Consider the following 23,737-nt stretch of genomic DNA (forward strand, 5'->3'; position numbering starts at 1 on the left):
GGGATGCCAGCATTTGTTTCACAGTTGCATTTTTAAGATTTCTCTACGATTTTGCCTCTTTCTTTTCTTCATGTTACGTCTCATTCTATACTCAAAGCACTGAAATCACATTTCAGCCCTAATTAATTTTCTCTCTTGTCTCTGAATCCATACTATTTGCAACACCTCATTTTCATTTTATCAATAGGTTTACAAGTTAATCAATTTTCTTCACATACTGTTGTTTGGAAATCAAATTTTACACAAATTTGGTGAGTCCACTCACACTAAAAGAGCCAGGGACTTGTATAGATTAATATTTTGTTGGCTTCCTTAAATGGAAAAACACACTCCAGTATGGCCAGTCACTGACCTAGTGCAACCCAGAGTCTTCATTTCTTGAAAGCTAGCTATTATTCAGGCACAATCCTCATCATACTAGCAACTTCCATAATAGCACCATAAACTTCCAGCTTTAATCAGTATTCACATCCACCAATTTAATTTTCTTTCTGTTCCCTGCAGAAAGGGGAATCTCACTGCATCACATCTACAACTTTAGATTACAGACATTAGCCTTGCAAGAAGAGCTTCTTAATAGATACATGTGTCTGAGCATAGCTGTATCTACACAAAAACTAACATCACAGTTACCTGAAAAAAACCCCAACAAAACCCCAACAACAAACAAAGAAAGAAACAGAACCCATCCCAACAAGTTTTTTGCAAAAGGTGTTAGGGAAAGACGGCACCTCAAAGCCAGTAGCTAGAATCCAGAGTTAAAAGAATTTCTCTGTTTGCTTGATAATACACTGTGGAGAGCAGAAAAAAACCATGTTGGAATGGGGAAGGACTTTTGTGTGGAACCTCACTGCTTTAACTCTTATTTTCCTCTAAGTTTTCACTCTGTGCGGCTCCTGCTATTTGAATGGTCATAGCAACATAGATTGGTACTGGGTGTATATTCTATATTTGTTCTTACGATAAGGTCACTTTATATCTTAAAAAATTCCTTTTTTTCTCCTTGATGTATCTAGAAGTCAACAGTAATAGCTTTTTAACTTTTATTATGCCAGAGTAAATATGCTCAAATCCCACAAATTGGTTTATTTCTCTTCACAGTATTCTGCCCTTCCATTCAACCTGCTTATACATTTGGCAACATCTAATTTTATCTCAATTCTCAATGTGTTAGCAACTTGAGAATTTTGCATTTCCCTGATCCCAAAGCAATTCAGAATTGATTAAAAAAAATGTTAAAATTCCCTTAATGACAATAACTTTCACATAGTTTTCAGGGAGGCTGAAACTGAGACGTTAGCATGTTCCTTACTAAGGGGACAGCAATTTGCCATGGTCTTTAGAGTTGTCACTCATTACAGCCTCTCTTAAGCTCACTGAGTTATAAACTACTTTTCATGTTATTTAATCAGCCATGTCTTTTCATTAGTTTACTTCCACTGAAAAAAATCTGGTGGTAACTGAGACAATTTAAAAATGTTACTTACTAATCACTGAAGTCACAGGTCTCTGCTCACTAGAACAAATGTCAGAAAGAGATATAGCGACAGCAAGTAGCTTCCTTCTCTCCCTGAAGAGTGATAATTCTTCTTCAAAGACTTGTTATCCCATGCTTTTAATCAGGGAACTGTAATAGCTGAGACCGGTTTGCTCTTAAAAATATTTCAATAGAGCTTCAGAATGGAACAGATTTCTACAGCTGTTGTAAGTGTTGGGACCACTGGAGGTAGTGATGGGAACTGCTAAATCATAAGAAAAGCACGTGGGGGGTTTTTGCTTGGTTTTCTGCAGAATGTTTTCATTAGCAAATGAAGATTACCAAAATTAGGTGCTCCTCAGATGATTAATTTGCTGAAATCCAAATGGAAATATGGGGGCTACAGCCCATCCAGAGCTCAGACTTGCCAGTAGCTGCCTTGAAGACAATAAGCGAGCTGAGGGGCTAGAAGCCACAGGAGCTCAGGAAAAAACCACAGGCTCCCAGCCAGCACACCTAGTGTGCTGTTATCACAGCTCCCAGGCTTCCTGGAGAGGACCAAAGTGTTCTGTATCTTTACAGACCTATTTTAAAACAGAATGGCATTTTACTGTGCTTAATTCCATAATTAAGAAAGCTAAGTACCAGAAAAATGTGCTACATTTCATCTCATCAGCTTTTAGACTGCACAAAGATATCAGCACATACTTTCAAAACCAAAATTATACGGTTATTTTGAAACATTTCCTGGTAAAACTCTGACAAGAACCCTACCACACATTGTTCAGTCCCCATATAGAACCAACTCAGCTTTGAGCACTACCTCCTCATCCTTTCCAAGAAACTATTTACTCTACGCTCAGCAGACCTTTCGCAATGGGTTCAGCATTACTGTTCTTCCATCTGCCCCGGAGGTCAACATGATAGGAAACAAAGTATCTGCTTCTGTATATTTAGAGACTCCATGGTGGAAACTTTGGGCTCCTAAATAATTCAAGTAGGTCAAGCAGCTATGGCTCCAGGAGAAGATTTTTTGACTGAGTCAAAATCACTTCAGTGGTTCTTTGCCACTGAAGCTACAGGAAAGAAGAGGTGTCAGTAGAGTACAGGTACTATTGTGTTAACCGAAGAAGTGGCGTGATTTTCCAAAATAAACCCCATTGTGTACATCACTATACAACTGGAATAATCTAAAAGTCTAGGCATTGTCCCATAGAAACCTCTGCCACTGAATATTTTTTTTGAGATCTGAGAAGAAGTAGAAAACATCTTAAATAACAAGCAGATTTTAAATATTCCTTAAATTGTTATAAGTTTTATAAAGGAAAGTAAAGTACTTGGCCCACTTTGGCAGCAGTACAAATGGTAATAGTTCCTTGTGCAAAGGCAAAACGCTTGTGGAAACAAGCTGCGAAGTTTTTTTTTTTGGTCTTTAATGTGAACTATTATCTAATAATCTGTTAAACTGATCCTACAAAGCCACAGATTTTCTATGTGTGTGTTTTTAAATTTAAATGAATAAACCAACAAAACTCTGTCAATCTGTCTTTTGTGATGGGATGAACATATCAATGTTTGCAATACTTGATCCAAAATCCACGTAATTCATGACCTTAGACACTTTTAACCTACCTCCTCCACAGGTTTCTTGAATTTTGTTTCATTGTATTTAACTTATATTGTATGCCATGCAATGTTTATATCATAATATTAAGATACAATTTTAAAATGCAGAGTCTCAAATATGTCCCTAAACAAATAGAAGCTTTATCATTAAAAGAATTCTCATTCTTTTTTAAAACTTTTTATTTTTTTCAGGTAAAATGTACCCTAGGACACAGACATGTACAACTGCATTTTCTAACAAGAAAACAGTGCTGTTTAATAGTGCAGCGTTCAGTGTCTCACAAGTAACTACCTGTCATTATGTACCATGACGCCCAAGTCTGTTCTCAACTTAACTCATTCATGACACCATGTAGCTGTTCAAACTGCATACTGCTTGACATCCAGCTTTACAATATCCTGAGGTGTTAGTTCGTATTTACCTCTTATTTTCAATGGCATGATAATTATTAGTTTAGTAAGTGCCTGTAGCAAAAATTGGTAAAAAAGAGAATGCTTCTAATCTTGACTTAATAACATCCCATAGGAATTTTTCACACAGTTTTACAAGTTTAGCTGAAAATCTCCAGTCTTTAGACCATCTGTGTGGAGTCAAAGACAAGTAATGGAAGAAAGAGGTCTATATCACCCCCAACACCTCCCAAAGCATATTAAAAACATCCCTACCAAAACCTAAACCATAAACTCCAAAGTTCTTCTTTACAACAAATTCCTTTAAGCTAATGATTTCTATCTGGTATTTTAAGTTAATTCATCTCAGCAAGTCTTTAACTTAATTTCTTCAAGCTAGAGACGCAGTACCAATTGCTTACCTGACTCACACGCAAATGTCTTTGACGTCTCATCATGAAAGATAATTGCCACTGCATGCTTCTTTGTCTCTCGAGGCAATCTAGTTATGTTTTTGATATTGTGCAGCTCAGTTACCTTAAAATGAAGAAAAGTATTTTAGGCCAGTGTATAAATAGTACAAGTAAAATTATTATCCATATCTACTAGATTTTTATTATAATCTGTTTTTTCCCCCCAAGGCTATTTACATTTATAAGGTTTTTAATAGACAAACACACATAAATAGGTAGAGTCTATTTCTATACATTTCTAATACATTTCTATAAAATGTAATGTATCAAAAAGTGAATGGTCTGCTTCTCTAATAAACTTCTACTTGGAAACATAGTTATCACAATGACATCAAGACAGCCTTGTGATTATTCTACAATATTTTTTTTGATTTCTATATTTGTACTACTTTGACTTGGTTTAGAATCTAATGTAGGAACAGCAGTGTCTTATTAGTTAAATGAAATAACTCAATTATCATGCCAATTAGTATCTCAGATTTGTAAGGACAATTTGTAAGACATCTGTCTTTAAAGTCTAATTGTCATCCTCATAAGAAGACACAATTTTATTTTATTTTCCAAATATTAGAAAAGCTTATCAACAAAAAAATACTTTTGTAGCAAATTTACAGCATAAAAAATTCATTCTGTTTCCATTTTCCTTTGATGCAAGTAGGTAACCACAAATGGAAGAAAAACATGTTATTACAACCAGAGTTGATAGAACAGCCTATATTAAACTGCTTAACACTTCACATTATAATATCATTTTCTCAGTTTCTTGGAACTCTGAGCAAACTTTTCCTGTTTATAGTTAGCTTTTTCAGGCAGGACATCTGCCTCAGGCTGAATTAATTTCTTAAAAATGTCATCCATATGAGTTTGGCCATCTATGACTAGGGAAAAAAATGGCCTGAATGTGGGTGGGTTTTTCTGTTTTGTTTTGTAATTCTTATACTCTCTGTGTACAGCTCTAGCATTCCTTTTCATAGGCTGGAAAGAACTTTTTTTAACACATGGATTTTATATAGTGCAGTAAAAAAATGGAAAATGTTGGGGCAAAAGACATTGGAAAAAGCATTGTGAGCAGATGAGCAATGACAGCCATCAAGAAGCCAGGGAAAGAAACTGAGACAAAGTGTGAAGTAGGTGCCGATGACAAACCTGAGACCAGAAATGAAGACTGCTATGGGGTCATCATATCTACCCTGATAGCCTTCAGCAAAACTCACTCCTGTTTGTCAATATATTTTGTGTAATAGGTGGGCCAAAACTGGATGCGGTACTCTAGATATGTTCCAATGATGGCTGACCAGATGGGGATAATCACTCATTGTATTGACTGCCCATAGTCCTGTTCATACAGCCTGTGGAGCTGTTTGCCATCTTTGATGGCTGAGGCACCAAGCCCCAGGGTCCTTTCCACAGGGCTGTCCCCAGCTTGTCCATCCCAAGCCTGTGACCTCACAGGGGCCCCTGTGTCCCAGGGTCAGTGCTACATAACAATATGGATATAAGAATACTGTGGAAGATAATGTCAAAAGCCTTGCTAAAGTTGAGTGCCCAATGACATCCACTTCTCTCTCCTCATCCCAAATCATAGACAGCTGTCAGATTGGTCAAGCATGATTTACGCTTGGTAACTCCATGCTGCCTCTTCCCAATTACTATCTTCTCCTTCACATGCCCAGAAATATGTTCTACGAGGAGTCACTCTATGATTCTTCCCATGGGCTGAAGTGAGCCTGCCAGATCTGTAGTAGGCCCAAAATAGGAGATAGGGAAAATATGGATCTACTAGTCTTGCTAAATAATTAAAGGATAAAAGAGGAAAAGATTTAAGAAAATCTGGGACACAGAAAGTCCAGGTTATTCTTGAAGAGAATTTATATTTTTAAAAATAATTTAAATATGCACATAACTTTCTTCTCAAAGGTTCAAAAAGATAACTGATAGTGCAGTATGAAAGGGAAAACAATAATAGGAAGAAAAAAATGCAGCGATTGTAAAACAACCAAAGGAAACAGAAAGTGGTATTTTTATATGTGTGTGTATGTGTGACTGCACACCATGCAGAAAAAAAACGCTTAAATCTTATTATGTTAAAAACTGGGAAATTTCTCTTTCCGGAGTGGCAGGAAAGAAAACAGAAATGTTTTGACTAGTGACAACAGGGCATATTAAGCCCTCTTCCAGTCCCTTTCAAACTGTAGAGATCTATTCTTTTCTTTAACATTTGAGTTTTATAAATTATTGCAAGATCCTGAAATTCTGATAAGTTTGATAACAGATCGAAAAAAACTTACATGTCTGGCATCAAAGCTATGTAACTTTCACAGTAATTTTTGTTCAAAACACAAATACAGACAACTAGGGATGCATACCTATCTATAAGAATGATTTTATATGTTGTCTTGTTGATCAGTATATTAAGCCTGTTTTATTTAAAATATTGACAGAACATTTTTTAAATGCAAGATCATTCACACACTTAGCAATATTGTCAGCACAAAATGAACAAACAATAGAATTTTATTTTGTTTGATGGTGGGAATTTAATGTCTGAAAGACACAATGAAAACACCTCCAGATTCTAATGTACTTCTTTTCAGTACCCATATGAGAGATTTGGTTGAACAAAATGCAAGGCAATGAAGAAAAACAGTCTCTATGCAGGGGTAAAAGAGGCTTTTTCTAAAACAGATTTCAACTTTCCTTTGTCTCTGGAATCATACTATCTCCTTAGACAGCACAGAACTTCTTATAACTCCAATATAACAGGCAAAAGTTACATGAATTGCCTCTTCCAACTTTTTGCTTAATTTTTTTAAAGCTAGGTTTTTTGAGCAATTCATATTTTCACAAAGAAGTCACATTCTTCTTGTGTACATATTTCCTCAACGATGGACATATTTCAGACTATCATGAGATATTGCAAGATGTCTCTTGTCAAATGCTTTAAAGGTTTAATGTGGGTAGCCAAAACACCAGTTGTTTGGCTTTTTGTTTTTTTGAAAAGAACATAATTAAGAAAAAAATAATCATATCTTTTACCTTGAAATGCTTTGTGTTACAAGAACTGAAGGTTTTCCTGGAAATACCACTGTTTTAGTCATACTATTCTGAGGATAAAGGCAGTTTATACAGATGTTAGTTAGGAAAAATAACTAATTTTACTGGGCAAACTAGCAGGAAAAAGAAAATAGAAAAAGAGTAACTGAGCTTTAGCACTCAATCCCATCATTGTATCTGAGAAAGCAGGAAATTTCACAGCATCACCAAATGGTTGAGGTTGGAAGGGATGTCTGGAGGTCATGTGGTCTAACCCCTCATGATCAAGTAGGGTCACCTAGAACTGGTTGCTGTGGATCATTTCCAGATGGCTTGTGAATATGTCCGAGGTGGGTGACTCTACAGCCTCTTTGGGCAACCTGTGCCAGTGGTCAGTCACCTTCACAGTGAAAAAGTGTTTTCTGATATTCAGAGGAAACCTCCTGTGTTTCAGTGTTTGCACATTGCCTCTGGTCCTGCCACTGGGCACCACTGCAAAAAGTCTTCTCTCTGTCTTCTCAAAATCCTTCACTGATAAGTACATAATGAATGAGCCTTCTCATCTCCATGCTACACAGTCCCAGCTCTCCCACGCTTTCCCTAGTTGTCTCATTAACTTCGTGATCCTTCAGTATGTCTATGTCTCTCCTGTACTGGGAGCCCAGAACTGGACACAGTATTCCAGGTGTGGCTGCACTGCTGCTGAGGGGAAGGATCACCTCCCTCGACCTGCTGGTAATGCTACTCCTAACGCAGCCCACGATACTGTTAGCTTTCTTTGTGGCAAGAGCATATTGCTGGGTCATGTACACCAAACCATATAGAAGTTGAAGAAGCAGTTCCAATTTTATCTGTTGGGCGGGTTGACAGAAAAAAACCCCACCAGTTAACATCTCAGGAACTCAAGCTGATGCTAACAATGAAAGAGGCTATATTATCAAATAAGCCCCTCAACATTTCTATTCGATATGTAAATTTTAATATCAAATAGAGATATGAATTTTTGCTTCCATGTTCATCTATTGAAATTGTTCTGTATGTTTCCCTCCACAACCAGAGCAGAAAGATAGAGGCAAGAGTAATAATACTGTGAATACTGTGAAAGCCTATCCTCCCACTGCTAGAGAGAAATTAAGTTAATAAAATTCTGAATTCTGGGTTTAATGCCAATGAAGCCTGAGTCATTTATCTACTTGCTTAACATTTGCAATTAAAAAATAAACACCTGAGAGTTTATATTATTTTGTATGAAGGAAAAATGAAATTTGCCTTGGCAACCAGACTGCTTTGTCTCAGGGATTTTTAAAAGTGTGGTATAAATTGTTAGATATTCTTTTTAATAAATAAATAAATAAACAAGCAAACTTTTTAAAAAAAGTATCAAAGCTGTTGAAAAGACAAAAAAAGAATCCCCCCAAAATAATAACTTTTTAAAAATAATTTAAACCATGTCTTTGCAAACTTCAAGAAGATTCTACAAGACTAATCCAATTGAAAATTTATCAAAAAGAAAAGTCCTTTTTAAATAAGTAATGCCTTAGGCAAATTTACTTTTTTTAGTAAGGAATGCTATACCAAAATTTACTTCCTGCAGTATCATAACAGACAAAACCATAAGTTGACAAAATACAGGCTAGTTATTGAAAACATTGCTGTTTTTCACAACAACGAAATAGTGTTCTGGAAATACCAACACCATTGGTGATCTTGTACCACTAAGAAGAAAAAATAAAAGGAAGATTTAATGTGCTACTACACATGTAAGAGTCTTACCTAGACTTTCCACAAAAAAAAGATGGAAATGTTCCCATTGTGGCATTATATATTGCCTAACATTTTAGTAATATTAAAACCAACCCAAATCAACAAAACTTTGAAAGCCAGTTTTCCCATTTCCCCCCATTTACAAAACCTTAATATTACTTGTTCAGTGAGTAATCTTGTAAATATATTTCTTACCTACTCTTATCCTTTATGATTTCTTCCAGCAGGCTAAATAGATCCTGTTGTATTAAGCTACGACTATGTAGTTTACAACTTTTCACTAGCGTTAGTATGTTAACAGTTTCTTTTCTGTACTAGACATTGGCACTACCATTTAGAGCAGTACTCCATATGGTGCTCAGTGTGGTACATGTTAGGGACTCTGAGCACCTGGCCCATTTCTCAGTTCTCCTACTCCTCATCAATAATTCCTGCCTCATATGTCCATCACTCAGCAGCCCACACATACATTTCCTTGCTTTTTTATTTCTACTTGGTTTCTTGATCTTTTCCTGTATCAGTCTCTAAAACCATTTTTCTTGTTTCTAGAATGACAATGAATACTGGTTGAAGAAAAGATGTGGAATAGTTCCTTAAATGTAAGAAACTTTTTGTTGCCAAAGGTTTTTTATTCCAATTTTTTTAAATATATAGAAGTTTTTTCTTTCTTATTGTGAGGGGGATTGAAATAGCTGTATCAGAGACATCCAGCTCCTTTACTTCTGGTTAATATTTGATGAAAGGACATAACCCTGAAGGGCTACAAGGTAGGAGAATTTCCAGGATTGGTAAAGGCAGCATCTTACTCCTGCAAAATTAAACTAAGCTAGGCTTGCACCAGGGTCTCAAGGCCTCATCAGTGTTGGGTTTGCTAACTTGTTTATTCTTACAGTCAGGAATTTGGATCACCTCAAAGATTCCATATCAGCACACCTTGATCTGCACAGTTTTTCTGGATTAGTCTCAAGTTGTTCACCAAAATGCAAAACTTCTTTACAGAGATTTTTACAGAGATTTTACTTGTGAAAATCATCAACATCTTGTAGATGCTTTCTAGCCACATCTGAGTGGATCAATTAGAAGAAAAAAGAAAAGAAGGCAAAAAAAAATAAAGCGCTGTCTGCTGTTCTATATTATAACTGTATAAAAAAAGTGTGGTTTTTTTTTTTTAAAGAAAATAAATAAAATACTGAACATGGCACCCACCTTAGGAGGAAGAAGAAAAGTGGGGAAGGACTCCTCTGAAGGAACTAGCAGTTAACAAATCTCATGTTATATAGTCAAAAAGATAAGCAGATCAGAGGAATAATAGACCTTATGCCCTCACTTAGAAAAAAAATAAATTAAAAAAATCTTAGTTTCCTTGAAGGTTTTCCCTATCCTATGTCTTATGATAATCATTTATACCTTGAGAAGTTCACAGGAGCTTGAAGTCACCATTGTACATGAAGATCCTAAATTTGATGTTAATACCAAATCCATTCCTTATTGTCTGTCAGAATGCCCAAGCATTGCCTGTTGCCAGGGGACTGAGTTACAAGAAAAACTAAAGGATCGGTCTATATTAGTTTTCGTGCCTTTCTGTGCCAAAAGAGTTGGAAAAGAACTGAAAAACATCTTGACAGTTTTCAGAAGTCTAACCTCACTTCTCCTTACCTAAAACAACTGCAGTCTGATTTCAGTAAAGTCATGCTGCGGATTCCTAGTAAATAATTCAACTGTAGGAAAATTATTAGTATAAGATAGTCTGCAGTGGCAGCCCAAATCCAAGCAAGATACACAGGCATAGGCTGATGATTAAGGAAATTATTCAGGATGGCTATATGGAGACTTTGAACAGTAGATCCTTTCACTGAAGTAGACAGTTACCTCTGGCCAGACAGAACAGATCAGGTAATAGACTACTAGTAACAAACTTCTGGTCTCTCTAACAGCGTTTTAACCCTTACCTGTCTTGACATGACATTACAGAACTCTCCCACTCTCCTAGTCTACGCCCTAGTCTACACATTTTTTTGGTCTGGGAGTCCTTGACGCAAGTTATAGAGACCTATAGTCTTCTTTTTGAAAGTGCATTTTTTATCCAAGTAAACTACAGGAAATAATTACAAGAGCACATTTCCATTATGTTAGCAAAATATTTTATATGACAAAACAGCCACTGTCAATGCAACCTAAATAGGATACCTGCCCTTTAAAATATTTGGGGGGTTTTGCCATTTTTTTCTTCTCTTCTTTGGCATCTTAATTATATTCTTTGATGTGAAAGGCTATTAAATTACAAAATATGCTTACTTTAAATAAAGGCTCAAATTAAGTGGGATTTGTTGCTTCTTAGCAACAAATTTGCTGCTTCTTAGCAACAAATTGTTGCTTCTTAGTAGTCAACATAATTTGACTTTTTTGTGATTACTTTCTTTGGAACTACATTTAGTAGTAGGAAGGATTTTAGGAGCAATTCAATACACTTTCTCTTGAATCCATCATTCTTCATCACTGACCTACACTGATCATTTATTTGTTTGCTTATTGTACTAATAATTTGTTATAGTCAGGGAGCTGAGCGACTAGGATCTGCACTATCCACTCTTGTGTTACACGAACATGTAAAGACTATATGTATATAATACATTTATGGCTCTGGTGCTCAAATTGTACATTTAAATAGATTGAATAACCCTTTCACCATTATGAAAATATTACTTCCAAATTACATATTACATCTACATCACTACGAAAAAATATAATTCCACAGTAAATAGGAAAGGAGGTCCAGAGAAGATAAAAAAAAATAAAAATGCATAAAATATCAAATGCGTGCTTCCCATATGAAATTGGGAGTGGAATGATTCTGCGATTCCATCTACTGAATGTTATTTCCGCTGCACAGAGTCCTGGAAATTGCTTGGGCAGAGGAAAAGGTCTGAATTTACATAAATGGATTTCTTTTTTGCATTGTGCAATCCCATCCTGTCATTTAATTTCTATCTAGCAAAAACGGAAGCAGAAGAGAGAGCAACAAAATGTAACTGTTCATCCTCTTATTTCTTAATAATGGCCCACATACTACCATCTGTTGTGCAAAAACACACAAGCAGTAATGTAACAGAGCAAAATCTAACACAGTGGCAAGGATCAGGGACACTAGTGAGTGATGGCCAGACAGTAGAGAACTACCTCAAACCAGAAACAGCCTGAAAACCATAAGGGAGCGATATAAGAAGCAAGAGGTATGTGAACTATCATAGCAAGGAAAGGGCAAAGGAGGCATCGATATGCTAATGCTACTGGTGAATGCTGCTGCCAGTCTGCAAGAGGAGAAAAGGAGATGCTGGCCCATTGCAGATGAAAGGACTACAGAGAGGAGTATCTCAAAGAAACAAGCCATCTCCCTTCAGCTCAGTTTTCAGTCTCATCTTATCTGCAATTAGTGGCAGCTCCTTTTACGTGGTTAAATTCAGTTGCCACAGAGTAGAAGCTTTGTTACAGATTCAGACAGAGGTGGATGTGATTTTGGCTCTTAAAAAAAAAAAAAGGCAATGCACTGCCTGAAAAGCATAAAGGCCTGTAGGACTGGGGAAACAGCTGCATTAACAGAAGTACAGGCAGTACATCAAGGGAAGTGACTTTTCTTTTTTACTCAGGACTCATTAGATCACATCTACAACAGTGTATCCAGTTTCAGGACTCCAATGTAATTGATAAACCAGAGCAAGTTCAGCAGAGGGCCCCCAAGACAGCCAGAGCTGGACCGCTGCCCTGTGTGGGGAGAGGTTGAAGGATGGTGGCTGCTCCAGATTGTAGCCGGGATGGCTTCGGGGGCACCTACCAGCAGCCCCAGTGCCTGCAGGGAGGTTAGCAAAGAGACAGACACAGGCTCTTCACAGCTGTGACTGATGGGAGGAAGAGGGACAAAGGGCATAAAGTGAGACAAGAGACGTTCAGGTCTCATATGAGAAGCAATGTTTTAGCCATGAAGACAGCCTGGCAGTGGGACAGGCTGCCCAGAGAGGTTCTGTGGTCTCCATCCCTGGAAGTTTTCAAAACACAACTGGACAAAGCCCTGAGCAACTATGTCTGACATCAGAGCTGGCTCTACTGTGAGCAGGAGTCAGACAAGAGAACCCCTGAGGCCCATTCACATCTAAATTAACCTGTGAGTCGAAGAAAGGAATGCTAACAGATCTGTAAGGCTATTTGGACCTTTATGGGTTTGGACAAACCCGTATAGGAGTAAGCATTCAGAGTATTTAAGATGAAACACATTTTCTTGACTTCAGCATATTCTGCACAGGAACAGCACATGATAATCAACAACAGGACCAGGGAATGCAAGAAACTGAAAATCAAGACTTGATGTAAGAAAGTACTAAGAGGCAGAAAGAAAAATGAAAAACCTATTTCATGAAAAATACCAAAACATAAAACACAAGATTACAAGAACATAAGAAGGGAGATGAGAAATCACAAGATCAGAAAAGCAAAAAAAATGTTAAGAGTTTTCCCCATCTCTGCATGCAGATTTATCCTTGGAAGAAGATGAGTTGTTATGGTAACAACACTCTCCAGGAATTTTGCCAAGGAGTGGCATATCAACCTCCACATTATACCTCTGGGGCAGGTCTTCAGCTGCTATTTCAGAGGAATAAGAGTTTAAGAAACTGCTACCAAGTAAATGTTCATTCCTGTAAGCACTAAATTGAAACCACACCTATAACAGCAGTAAGAATCTCATCTCTTACTTAATAAGTAGATAATACATTCAAATGAAAAAAAAAAAAAAAGGGGAGGGGGGACAGAATGAATGTATACATTAAAAATAAATCAGGCTAAGTATAAACCAGTAATGTCAGGGCAAGAAAGTGAAGTTTGACGGGAAGAAATATGTGTAGGTCTGATAGCAGAGGGATACCGAATAATTTCTACTTGCCCTCCAGATAAAAATAAGATTTTAAAAAAATGAAAAAGTTTAAATTTTTCAGCATTTATGGAGAATATAGATGACATTATATAAATTTAGACTGAATATAAAATAAAACAACTATCTTCTCATTTCTCAAAATTCAAAGACATGTAAAAGAAAGAGAATCTTTACCTCAACTGCCTCTTTTTTCTGTCTTCACTATTGCTAAGTATTGCTGAGTTTTACTATTGTTGATTTTCATCATGGCTACCACCTGGCTACCCAGATTCATGCTGTATTTTAACTGGCCACTTCCCAGATAAGCAGTTACAAACTGTTAGCTTTGCATCAATGAAATCTAAAGATATAAAGGATGGAAACCAAACTTACTTGATCAGCTTTTGTTATGCCACTTCAAATGTTATGTTGTTTCACAGTGTTTGTAAATCAAACCTACCAGGGCAGAATAAGCATATTCAGTCATACCAGCTACCTTTAATGAGCAAAGAAGTAGAGGCTTTGCCAAGCCAAGTTACTTTACTTTCCCTCAAACTGTACTGCTGTAATACTGCCAGAATTGAACTCCTGCCTAATCCATAAAATCAACCAGCCTGTTGAGATTATTCTGGTTTTGGCCAATAACCTAGTGTTTTAAAGCAATATTTAAAATCTGGTCAGTTCATGTGTATGTGGACTTCTTCCCTTAACAAACATTTTAATTAGGATTTTAAAATACATACTGAAAAAGAAATGCTTACATACTTCAAAGGGTATTTTTGTAGATAGTCATTTGTAATGTAAACATTCCAGTTCTTCCCAATCCCATTTTGCTACTGTCCTTAAGCACATTTGAAATATGTTTTCCAATACGACCTGTGTTAGTATAGCATTAAGAAAAAAAAAAGGGGAAAAAAAATAGCCTTCTGTAAAAGTGAGTGTTGACAAAATTTAAACTAACTAATGCCTTACTACTAAAAGAACACCCTAATTTGAAACCCAGGTTCACACTTGAAAAATAAAACCATGCTAGAGAGATGGCAGGGAGGGAAGGTGATTCACAACTGAAATAAAACAGGTTTCCCAACTATCTTTCCAAATTTCATCTACAATAAAAAGAAAGATACTTTCAGTATCAAACTTCCTGCTGGAGTTACGAGGCATGCAAACAGTAGCACTGTGCTTATGCCTGAGAAACAAAATGGGGCATTTCTTTACTGTAGAGTAATTATTCAAGTAGAGTAATAAGACGATACTTCAGAATGAACGTGTAAATGAATTAGTTCATTTTATGAGTTTTAATAGCCTTACGAGGCTACTAAAATATACTGGACAGTTAGAAACTGTTTTCATTTTTAAGAGTTCTTATTGTTAACATTCTCAAAGTACATGATTATATGCAGACCTTTTCTAGTTTCGGCCCAAAGGTATTAAAAAAAAGGTTAATTGAAAGGAATATGCTATTCGTCTTCGAGTAAAAAGAAAAGGAGAAATATACTCTTCCAAAACTTCATTTAGATTTTCTTCTTGGTTTACTTAAATTGGCTGATCTGTAAGAATTCCCAAACTTATCTTGTTAGATAAGTTCAAAATACATGCTTATTAACAGACTAGATTTGAAAACAAATTACAAGTGAAGACACACTTACAAAATATAACTTTGCTGAATGCAGTAAGTGACAGGTACATAATTCTTCTTGCTAAACTGCTAGGTATAACCCTAGCTATGAAATCCTCCCCATCTTGCCAAACTGGGTCAGCAGCGTTAGAGGATACAAGTAACCATAGGCTTTCAATGCACATAAATTATTTTGGCTGTATCTATGCTGTACATTATTCCAGTGGCTGAGCCCTAAGTTTAACTCCCCTTCCTACTCCTTTCAAACTCTGAAATCCTTCAACTTAGGCTGTAGCTCCCTTTAGCCAGATCTTGAAAACAAGAGGAAGCCTTGGGTGAAAATTAGGTGAGAAAGGCTGGCTTACTCCCATTGTACAACTCACTGGGAGAAAAAAAAAAAAAAATCACAGTTGAGAGACTGCTCATGATGCAGGTTTCAAGGACCTCTCAGATGCTGGGTATCCACTGAACTATCAAGAGCTATGTTCAGAAAAAGAGAAATGACATTAGCCAGGAAAAGAGAAAAGATATTATCGTCTTTGCCCTCCCCATTCCTGTCTCTTCTCACTTGATCCAAGGGTGAGGAAGTCACTCGCTGTCACACTGACAGTCTCTGCCCCATAGCTGGCTGTAGACAACAGCCAGCGGTGCAAGCCCATGCATGCACATATACAAACACAACCACAGAGATACCCGCTTGCCTAATTTTTTTTTGTTTTGTTTTTAAAATGGATCAAAACAATAGATACAAAACCACAAAAACCAGCATTATTTAGAAAACTTTACTCCCATTTATTTTTAAAGGGTATAAATATGACTCAGTGTCTTTAAAAATAACACCCATCCCAACCAACAATATCAAAACTGGCATTTTGATACTGTTCTTAAATATAAACATATATATTAAAGGCATTTCAGATATTCTGACGGCAGTATTAATAGCACCATATTACCTATAAGATTCTTGTTACTCATCAGAAAAATGTAACGACTAGATGAAAAAACAGATATAGAAAGAAAATTTATGAGTTTAAATTAACCTACATTCAGCACATGCCTGTACATGTGTGTGTACACATACACTCAAAATGGTCCAGAATTCTTTAGGAGAAAATAAGAAAGAGACAAAATGCAATAGAGAAAATCTGAGGGAAAAAAAAAAAAGGCAACAGAGTTCAGGAATTTAAAAAAGAAGAAAAGGAAAGATTCTGAACAGAAATGTAACCTTTCTTTTGGATTTTTTTAAAAGAGATAGTTTTAGTTTTTTAAAAACTTTTTGAAATGTTTTCACTTCATTTGCTTCTAAAATTAACTGAAATTTGTTAGCTGATAATTTGAAAATTCTTTTAGTTTAATTGTCATTGGGGATAAATTAATTTTGAATATCTATTATGACAATTACATACAGCTACATTTTCAACTCTAATGCATTTTTAATAACCTTCATCAGCCAGTGTTTTGAATTTCAAATTTCCTTCTATGAAGAAGTAAAAATTAGATACCTTTGTGCCAATTTTCATAATAAATTGCTCTTTATTTACATTGCAAAGCCTCCCTTACTATAAGCAAATCAAAACCTTAAATGAAACTTAGTATTCATAAGATTTATTATATTTCATCTCCTTTTATTATGAGAAAGTAAATTACAGTGACAAACCTGTCTGCCCTCCCTGGTACACCATAACATGATGTTTATACCTGTCTACTTCCTTTTATAGCTATTGCACATGGGACAACCCCTCCTCCCACTTCCACATCAAAATGGTAAACATTCCTCCAACAACACAGACACAATTCAGAGTAGCTTCAAGGGAAAATGTTATCATTTAAGAAAAAAAAATAATTCCTCACATAACATTTCTTTACTAGTGTCATAAACAGCAGGCTAGATAATTAGGTCCTTAACTTTCATCATGAACTTTTATTATTTATGTAGATCTACTTTCTACACTTGAATATTGAAAACAGACAGACATAATATTGTAAAAAAATATCAATTGTAGAGTCAAGTGCTGAAAGCTAGAAAAGGAGGGCTTAGTTCTATATGTCTAGTCCACCATTTTACTATTGTTTGTATGGCAGTGGGTCCTGCTGGGTCTGATCTCTGTATGTTAAGACAAATGAACACTTTCATGTTTATCGGCACCCCTTCTATATATATTATGATACACATTCTCTTAATTACATGATTGTATTTGATTTTTCATAACTATTTTTCACCTCAGTCTGAATAAGTGATAAATACCATCCTGTTAAATAGAAGCTTTATAAATTATGTCTGATTCCCATAACTTCATACTTTTATTCCTGAACTTAAAGGTATATTGGTTACATCCTGTTTTCTCTCAGGGTTCTTCCATAATGGTCATCACACAAGGATATTTCACACAGATGGTTTCACAAAGAATAATTTCCTTTCACACCTTCCTCACTTATGAGAGGTGTGGATAATATTGACAGGGAAGGAACAAAGAAATTTTATGGTGAAAACAAATGAAAGTCAAAAATATGCCCTTTAAACTTTAGATCTGAATTTGAAATATCCAGGATTCAGCTTTTCAACAACCCTTGCATTAAAAAGGGGAGCTTAGTGCAAATCCCCATAGCAGAATCCAGCTGTTTTATATTCTAGCTCAATAGTTTCCTCTCGATCTCTCTCCAAGGACCAGTGTAGACCTCCTTTAGAGGCCTTATTTCCAGTCTCTCCTCTCAGAACTACCCGTCCCCCAGCTTCATCTGAGTACCTGGCACTGAAACCCTCACTCCCAAACATAGGGTCTTCTTGTTTCAGAACTTGCCAATCCTGGGAAATGTCTGAGAAGTGCACACCTCCCAGTTGCTGAAACAAATGAGGTAGGTAGTATTATATAAGTGCAATTTGCTTTAGTACAAAAATCTGAACAATCCCTCTTACTTTCTCTTAATGTGGATCCGTCCTGCTGCACTGATATTCTTTGCCCAAGATATATTTGAGCTGAAAGGATAAACTATGCCCATACTCTTTGCTTCCTTGTCCACCTCCCTCTCATTGTCAGATTTTTATTTCTGTACCCATCTCCTTGTTTTTGTGCGAAGTCAATTAAAATGGATTTCAGTTTACCTTTAACAATTTGCACTTTCTTCACCATCTTCCTATTCCATTCTTGCCTTTAGCATTTCTCATACCAACTTCTTGAACAGCCAGCTTTCCGTCTGACGGAAGCTCCTGGTGCTTTGCCCAGATATCTAATTGATAAGGTGCTTTCATAGAGTGCCAGAGCATTTATTCCTTTATTTTTCCCCTATGCTCTAACATTTGGTCTATTTCTTCTCTAAGTTTTAATTCAAAAACTTTCCTTTCCATGTTACCTAGATGCCAGAGGATATACATAGAGAACGGCTCCATGATCTCATCTCAAATACCTGACCCCATACTAGTCTTCAGAAATGACAAGTAGCTATTAGACTGAATGTCAGGCTTTATCCCTGAAAGAACTGGAGGGAACATATTTCATTACTCAAGAGGGAAAATTATCTGAGTTTCCATCACATACAAAGCTTTACAGATGACATGAGACATTTTAGCTGTCAAAGTCAGTAGTGTTTCTAACAAACATGCATAAAATACAGGTTTGCAAAGGCTTTAAACTTTGCCAAAACATGGTTAGATTTTCATGGCAAAACTAGAATAAATGTAACTGACACACAGACCATCATGTTCTCCACTGTAAAGCAGTAACACTAAAGTAGTTCCAAAAAAAGCTCTGTTGGGGCTGTTTTAAGAGACACTAGGAAGATTAAGTATATTTTTTCCATCACTAGAAATACCTGAAATATACTCAGGAGAGGGTAGGACCAGTTTGACACAATACAGGTATCACAGGGATGTATCAAGAGCTCATAACAACTTTAATGACACACACTTCATAGTTCACACAAAAGTCTAGGTTGGAAGAAACCTAGAAGATCATCTGGTCTAACCTTGAAATCAGGACCAGATTACTTTGCACAGGTGTCTGCCAAGCTAGGTTTTCAAGATTTCCAGTGCAGAAATGCTGACCTCTCTGGTCTGATGTTTAGCAACCTCTGCTCGCTGCCTCTTGTCCTTACTCTGCACATCCTTGAGAAGAGAGCACTTCCTTTTCTCATCTCAGCCACCTCATCAAAACTGGAAGTTAGATCACCCCGGGCCTTCTCTCTTCACCTGTGCAAAGCCAGTTCCTTCAACCTTTCCTCATACGTCAGGTTCTGCAACCTCCAATTTCCTCACTGTCCCTCTGTTGGACCCTCTCAGTTTTTAAAGTTTCTGTCTTGAATAGAGCAGTGTGGGTGTCCTGGTTTGACACAATATTCCAGGTATGGTTTAACAAGCACTCAGTAGGGAGGAACCTTCCTAGTTGAGAGTCCTCAGTCTGCTGGCCATACTCCTGCTGAGGCAGTCCAGGACATGGTTTGCCTTCATTGCTGCCAGGGCACACAGCTGGCTCAGGCTCAGCTCACTGCCCAGCAGGACCTTGGGGCCTTTTCAGCAGAGCTGGCCTCCAGCCACTCAGACCTGAGCCTCTTTTGCTGCTTTGGTTATTAGGTCTCAGGTGCAGGACTTCATGTTTAGCTCTGTAGAGGTTGTGGAGCCTCCATCCCTAAAGATATTCCAAGCCCAACTGGACACAGCCATGAGCAACGTGATCTAACCGATGTTGCTTTGAGCAGGAGTTGAACTAGATGGACTCCAGAAATCTCTTTCAACCTGAGTTTTCTGTGGGTCAATGACATTTTGGAAGCTTTACATTAAAAAATTATCTTCTTTTTTTTTTTTTTTTTAATTTCCCACTGCAATGTTTAAATGTTCCTCCCCTATCCAATCATATTTTTTACAGTAAAAAGTTCAGTCAGAGCGCAGAGTAGAGGGGTAGAATCACCTCCTGAGACCTGCTGGCCACACTTCTTTTGATGCAGCCCAGGATGCAGTTGGCTTTCTGAGACGCCAGCATTCACTTTCAGCTCATGTTGAGCTTCTCATCCACAAGCACTCCCAAGTCCTTCTCCTCAGGGCTGCTCTCCAGCTATTCTCCGCCCAACCTGTATTTGTGCCTGGGATTGCCATGTCCCAGGTGCAGGACCCCTGGGACAGGTGCAGAGCTATTGACACTTCATGCCCTCTTTGGAGTAATAGGCATAAACGCAGATGTTCTGCACAACCTCTACAAAGAATGTTCAAGGGAAAACAGTACATCTAAGCTGTAACTTACCTGACCAAGACTGTAATGATCTAAATTTAGAGTAATAAGAATTTTTAATTTAATAGCAGAAACTAGAATGAACAGATGAGGTCATGTTTCAACTAATGAATGTAATATTCACTATTATTGTCAGGAGACACTTATCTATAAGACTAATGCCATTACTGTTATTTATATTAAGAAAATCACTAGAAAAAAACCCCAAAGCAATGCGCAATAGCATTAGAGAATTTACAGAATAAGAAATAAACCCACGTATTGACAGGATACCAGGGAGGCCAGCTTATCTCTACATTAATAAATATATATTTAGGATATGTAAACCAAAAAATCTCTGTTTTTAATTCTCCTAGTTTTGAGCTACTAGTTCTGTTTCTCTTCATTTTTTTAATGTATTTACTTATTTTTTTTAGAGCAGAGCTCCTTCTATAGAATCATAGAACCACAGAATTCTGTAATTCACATTGACCAATGAACAGATTTATCATGTAAGTATAGGAGATACATAGCCACCTAGGTAAAGTACTTTACATGGGAATATGATTAGAGCTGCATTTCAAGCCCAGACATCCATGGAAAAGTGGAGATGCTCAAGATCTTGATGAGTTACTTATATTGGGGTACTGTTTGTGATCCTGGATACTGATTTGAGTGCAGATAAATCAAAGATATTAATTTTTGTTATGTTTCCACTTGAGCGGTAGATTTTTTTCTCCTGTAACTCTTTGCATGGGAAAGCTAGAAAACCTGCACATTACAAGGTGGAAAGACTATGTGCTAGTCCTAGACATTCTCCCATGGTAACCTAGACTGACCTGAATGTCTGGAGGACACAAGTTCCTAGAGGATCCCAGTACATTCTGAGTCCCCTTCTGCATCACCTCCATTCTCCTACTAGTTATAGATTCTTTGGGAGTAAGGATTTCAGGGTTGACATACATAATTTTATATGAATATTAGCATGTGATCAAAGACTTTCACACTTTGAAGTATGTTGTCCTTTCATAAGGAGTCAGGGTTGAAACATATATTTTAATCTTCCTTAAAAAACAACAGACCTTTCATTTTTTTTAATATTTCACCAATTTTTTCATTGATTCTTAGAGTTCCGTGTTACCCTTCAACTCTGCACACCAGATGCCCTCCTTATATTTTGTGAATGATTAAGGGAACATAATTTCAAAACAGGGCTAACAGTTTGCACTGGATTGCAATAAACATGAATTTTGAACTACTTCAAAATATAATAAAGCAGTAAACAGCTCTAGAAAAGAAAGAGAATCAGGGTATTTTGATCAAATACAGCAATCAAATAACTGTATTTGCTCCCATAATAACCTGCACTGTTCCCTCAATAGTCACACTTACTGAATATTTACAACTCATCCATGTCTACTTCACCACTGTTTCATTTATCAGAATGGAAGCAATTCGGAATAATCATTATGAAAAAATAAGATATCCTTAAAAAAAGCCAAATCAAGCCTAAGAATATGATTCAGGGCTTCTACTTTCTGATAGTATAACTTTAGAAATTATTTCATCACTTTATTTGAAAAATGGGTATCATCCAAGTCAATGAATAGAATTCCTTTTTTTTCTACAGCCAAAATTCAATATCCTTTTAAATAGGGTATCTCTTCTCCTACCAAGGAGTGGAATAAGAGGAAAAAAAGGGACAAAAAAGAAACCCTTACATGCAAAGGGACAGGCTTCCATCAATACAACAACATGCAGCTGCATCTCTATGGTATTTTTTCAGCTTAAATTATTCTTACTTTTCACATTATTTTTCTACAAAGGCGACAGTTGACAAGCAACATAGAAAGCGTTTATGAATCCTTTTACACATAAAGTATGCTATAGGCAATAACATGGTCCAAGAATATTCTAATCCACTTCCCCACAAGCTCCCCTCAAAGCCTCACGCTTTCGTCCTTCTGTCCTGTTGCTAATCCATACAAACTTCATGGATAAGGGATGCCCTTGGGATTTCAGCCATCACTGCACCTATCAGTCCAAACCATCCAATTAAACCTTTTAAAGACCCATCAGTCAGTTGCATCTTGAAAGTAAATGTTTTTTGAAATTGTCTAATACACATACTGAACCTGGATAGCAGTACAAGATCAGAAGTTGGATTTTTGGCAGTATGAAATTACTGGGGCTAGTTTTCTTAGAAAATATTCACAGGGTAATTGTACACTATTTATTTTATATATATATATTTCATTTAAAGATACCAAGAGGTTACTGGAACTTAAAGGCTAATTTGTAGTTTTCTGATAAAAAAGCATTAGACTTGCCTTCAAGAGATCTAGACTTACATCCATATGCTGTCACTGCTTGCCATGTGACCTTGGCTAAGTCATCTTGTTTCAACTTGCCAGTTTTAACATAATATCTAATGTTGATGAGACATAAAGCTAAAGGTGACTGGATAGAAGACAACAGTACAAGCACAGAGCCCTGCCCTGTTTACGGATTAGCTAACTTGAAATCTACTGACTGACTTGGGGAGCTGATAACAGTAACTTACAAGACAGCAAGAAAAACCCGTGCTCAAATATCTTCTTTTGCATCACAGAAGTGAGTGACAGAGAAAGCAGGGAGAATCTCATTCAGTGAATTCTGAATTTTTACCCTTAAAAATCCTTGCTGTTGACAGAGCTCGTAAATCTTGATGAGTTCTCGGAAAAATGTTACATATTCAATCAGTGCTGCCATTGCAACTGAGGCATCTAGCATTTTCAGGATTTGTTCAATACTTAATTAATAACTAAAGCTAAACATCTGATTAAGCAGCCAGTTTTACACATTCCAAAATACTAATGATTAAAGAAAATCAGTCTGTCACTTCACACACATTGGGGTTTTTGTGCTCATCTGGAACAAACAGAATGATACCTCACTGCATCACTGAGATTTAAAGAAGTTTCAGTGTCTGGATTCAGTTTTCAACCCAATTCTTGCTGCACTGTTTGCAAACTAGACATATCAAGAACATTCTTTTCCCCAGGAAGAGTGGTAAACAAGCAATGCTTCAGTTCACAAGAAAGGCATTACTTACTTTGTGAAAGTTCCTGAAATATGCTGCCTTCTCATCTGGAAATTTCTCTAGCCTCCTGGGTCCTTTACTGGAAGCCTTCTTGAAAACCAACCAGCAACGCCTGAAAATCTGCAAACAAAATTCAAGAATTATATCAGTTTTTATTTAAAGATGGATGGTATCACAAA

The 23,737-nt window shown here is 36.7% G+C and overlaps 1 protein-coding gene across 1 annotated transcript in view; it reads right to left on the bottom strand.

Moving 5' to 3' along the window:
• Window positions 1-23,673, bottom strand: part of DOK6 (docking protein 6) — a 143,612-nt gene extending 119,939 nt beyond the window's left edge. The window contains exons 1-2 of the mRNA XM_014938635.1: window positions 23,571-23,673; window positions 3,916-4,030 (exon numbers count right to left, since the gene is read on the bottom strand). The gene's annotated coding sequence lies outside the window, so the exon portion shown is untranslated. The remainder of the gene's footprint in view (window positions 1-3,915; window positions 4,031-23,570) is intronic.
• Between the last annotated feature and the right edge of the window lie 64 nt (window positions 23,674-23,737).

The sequence above is a fragment of the Calidris pugnax genome, unplaced genomic scaffold (assembly GCF_001431845.1).
Source record: "Calidris pugnax isolate Ruff unplaced genomic scaffold, ASM143184v1 scaffold13, whole genome shotgun sequence".
Classification (NCBI taxonomy): domain Eukaryota; kingdom Metazoa; phylum Chordata; class Aves; order Charadriiformes; family Scolopacidae; genus Calidris; species Calidris pugnax.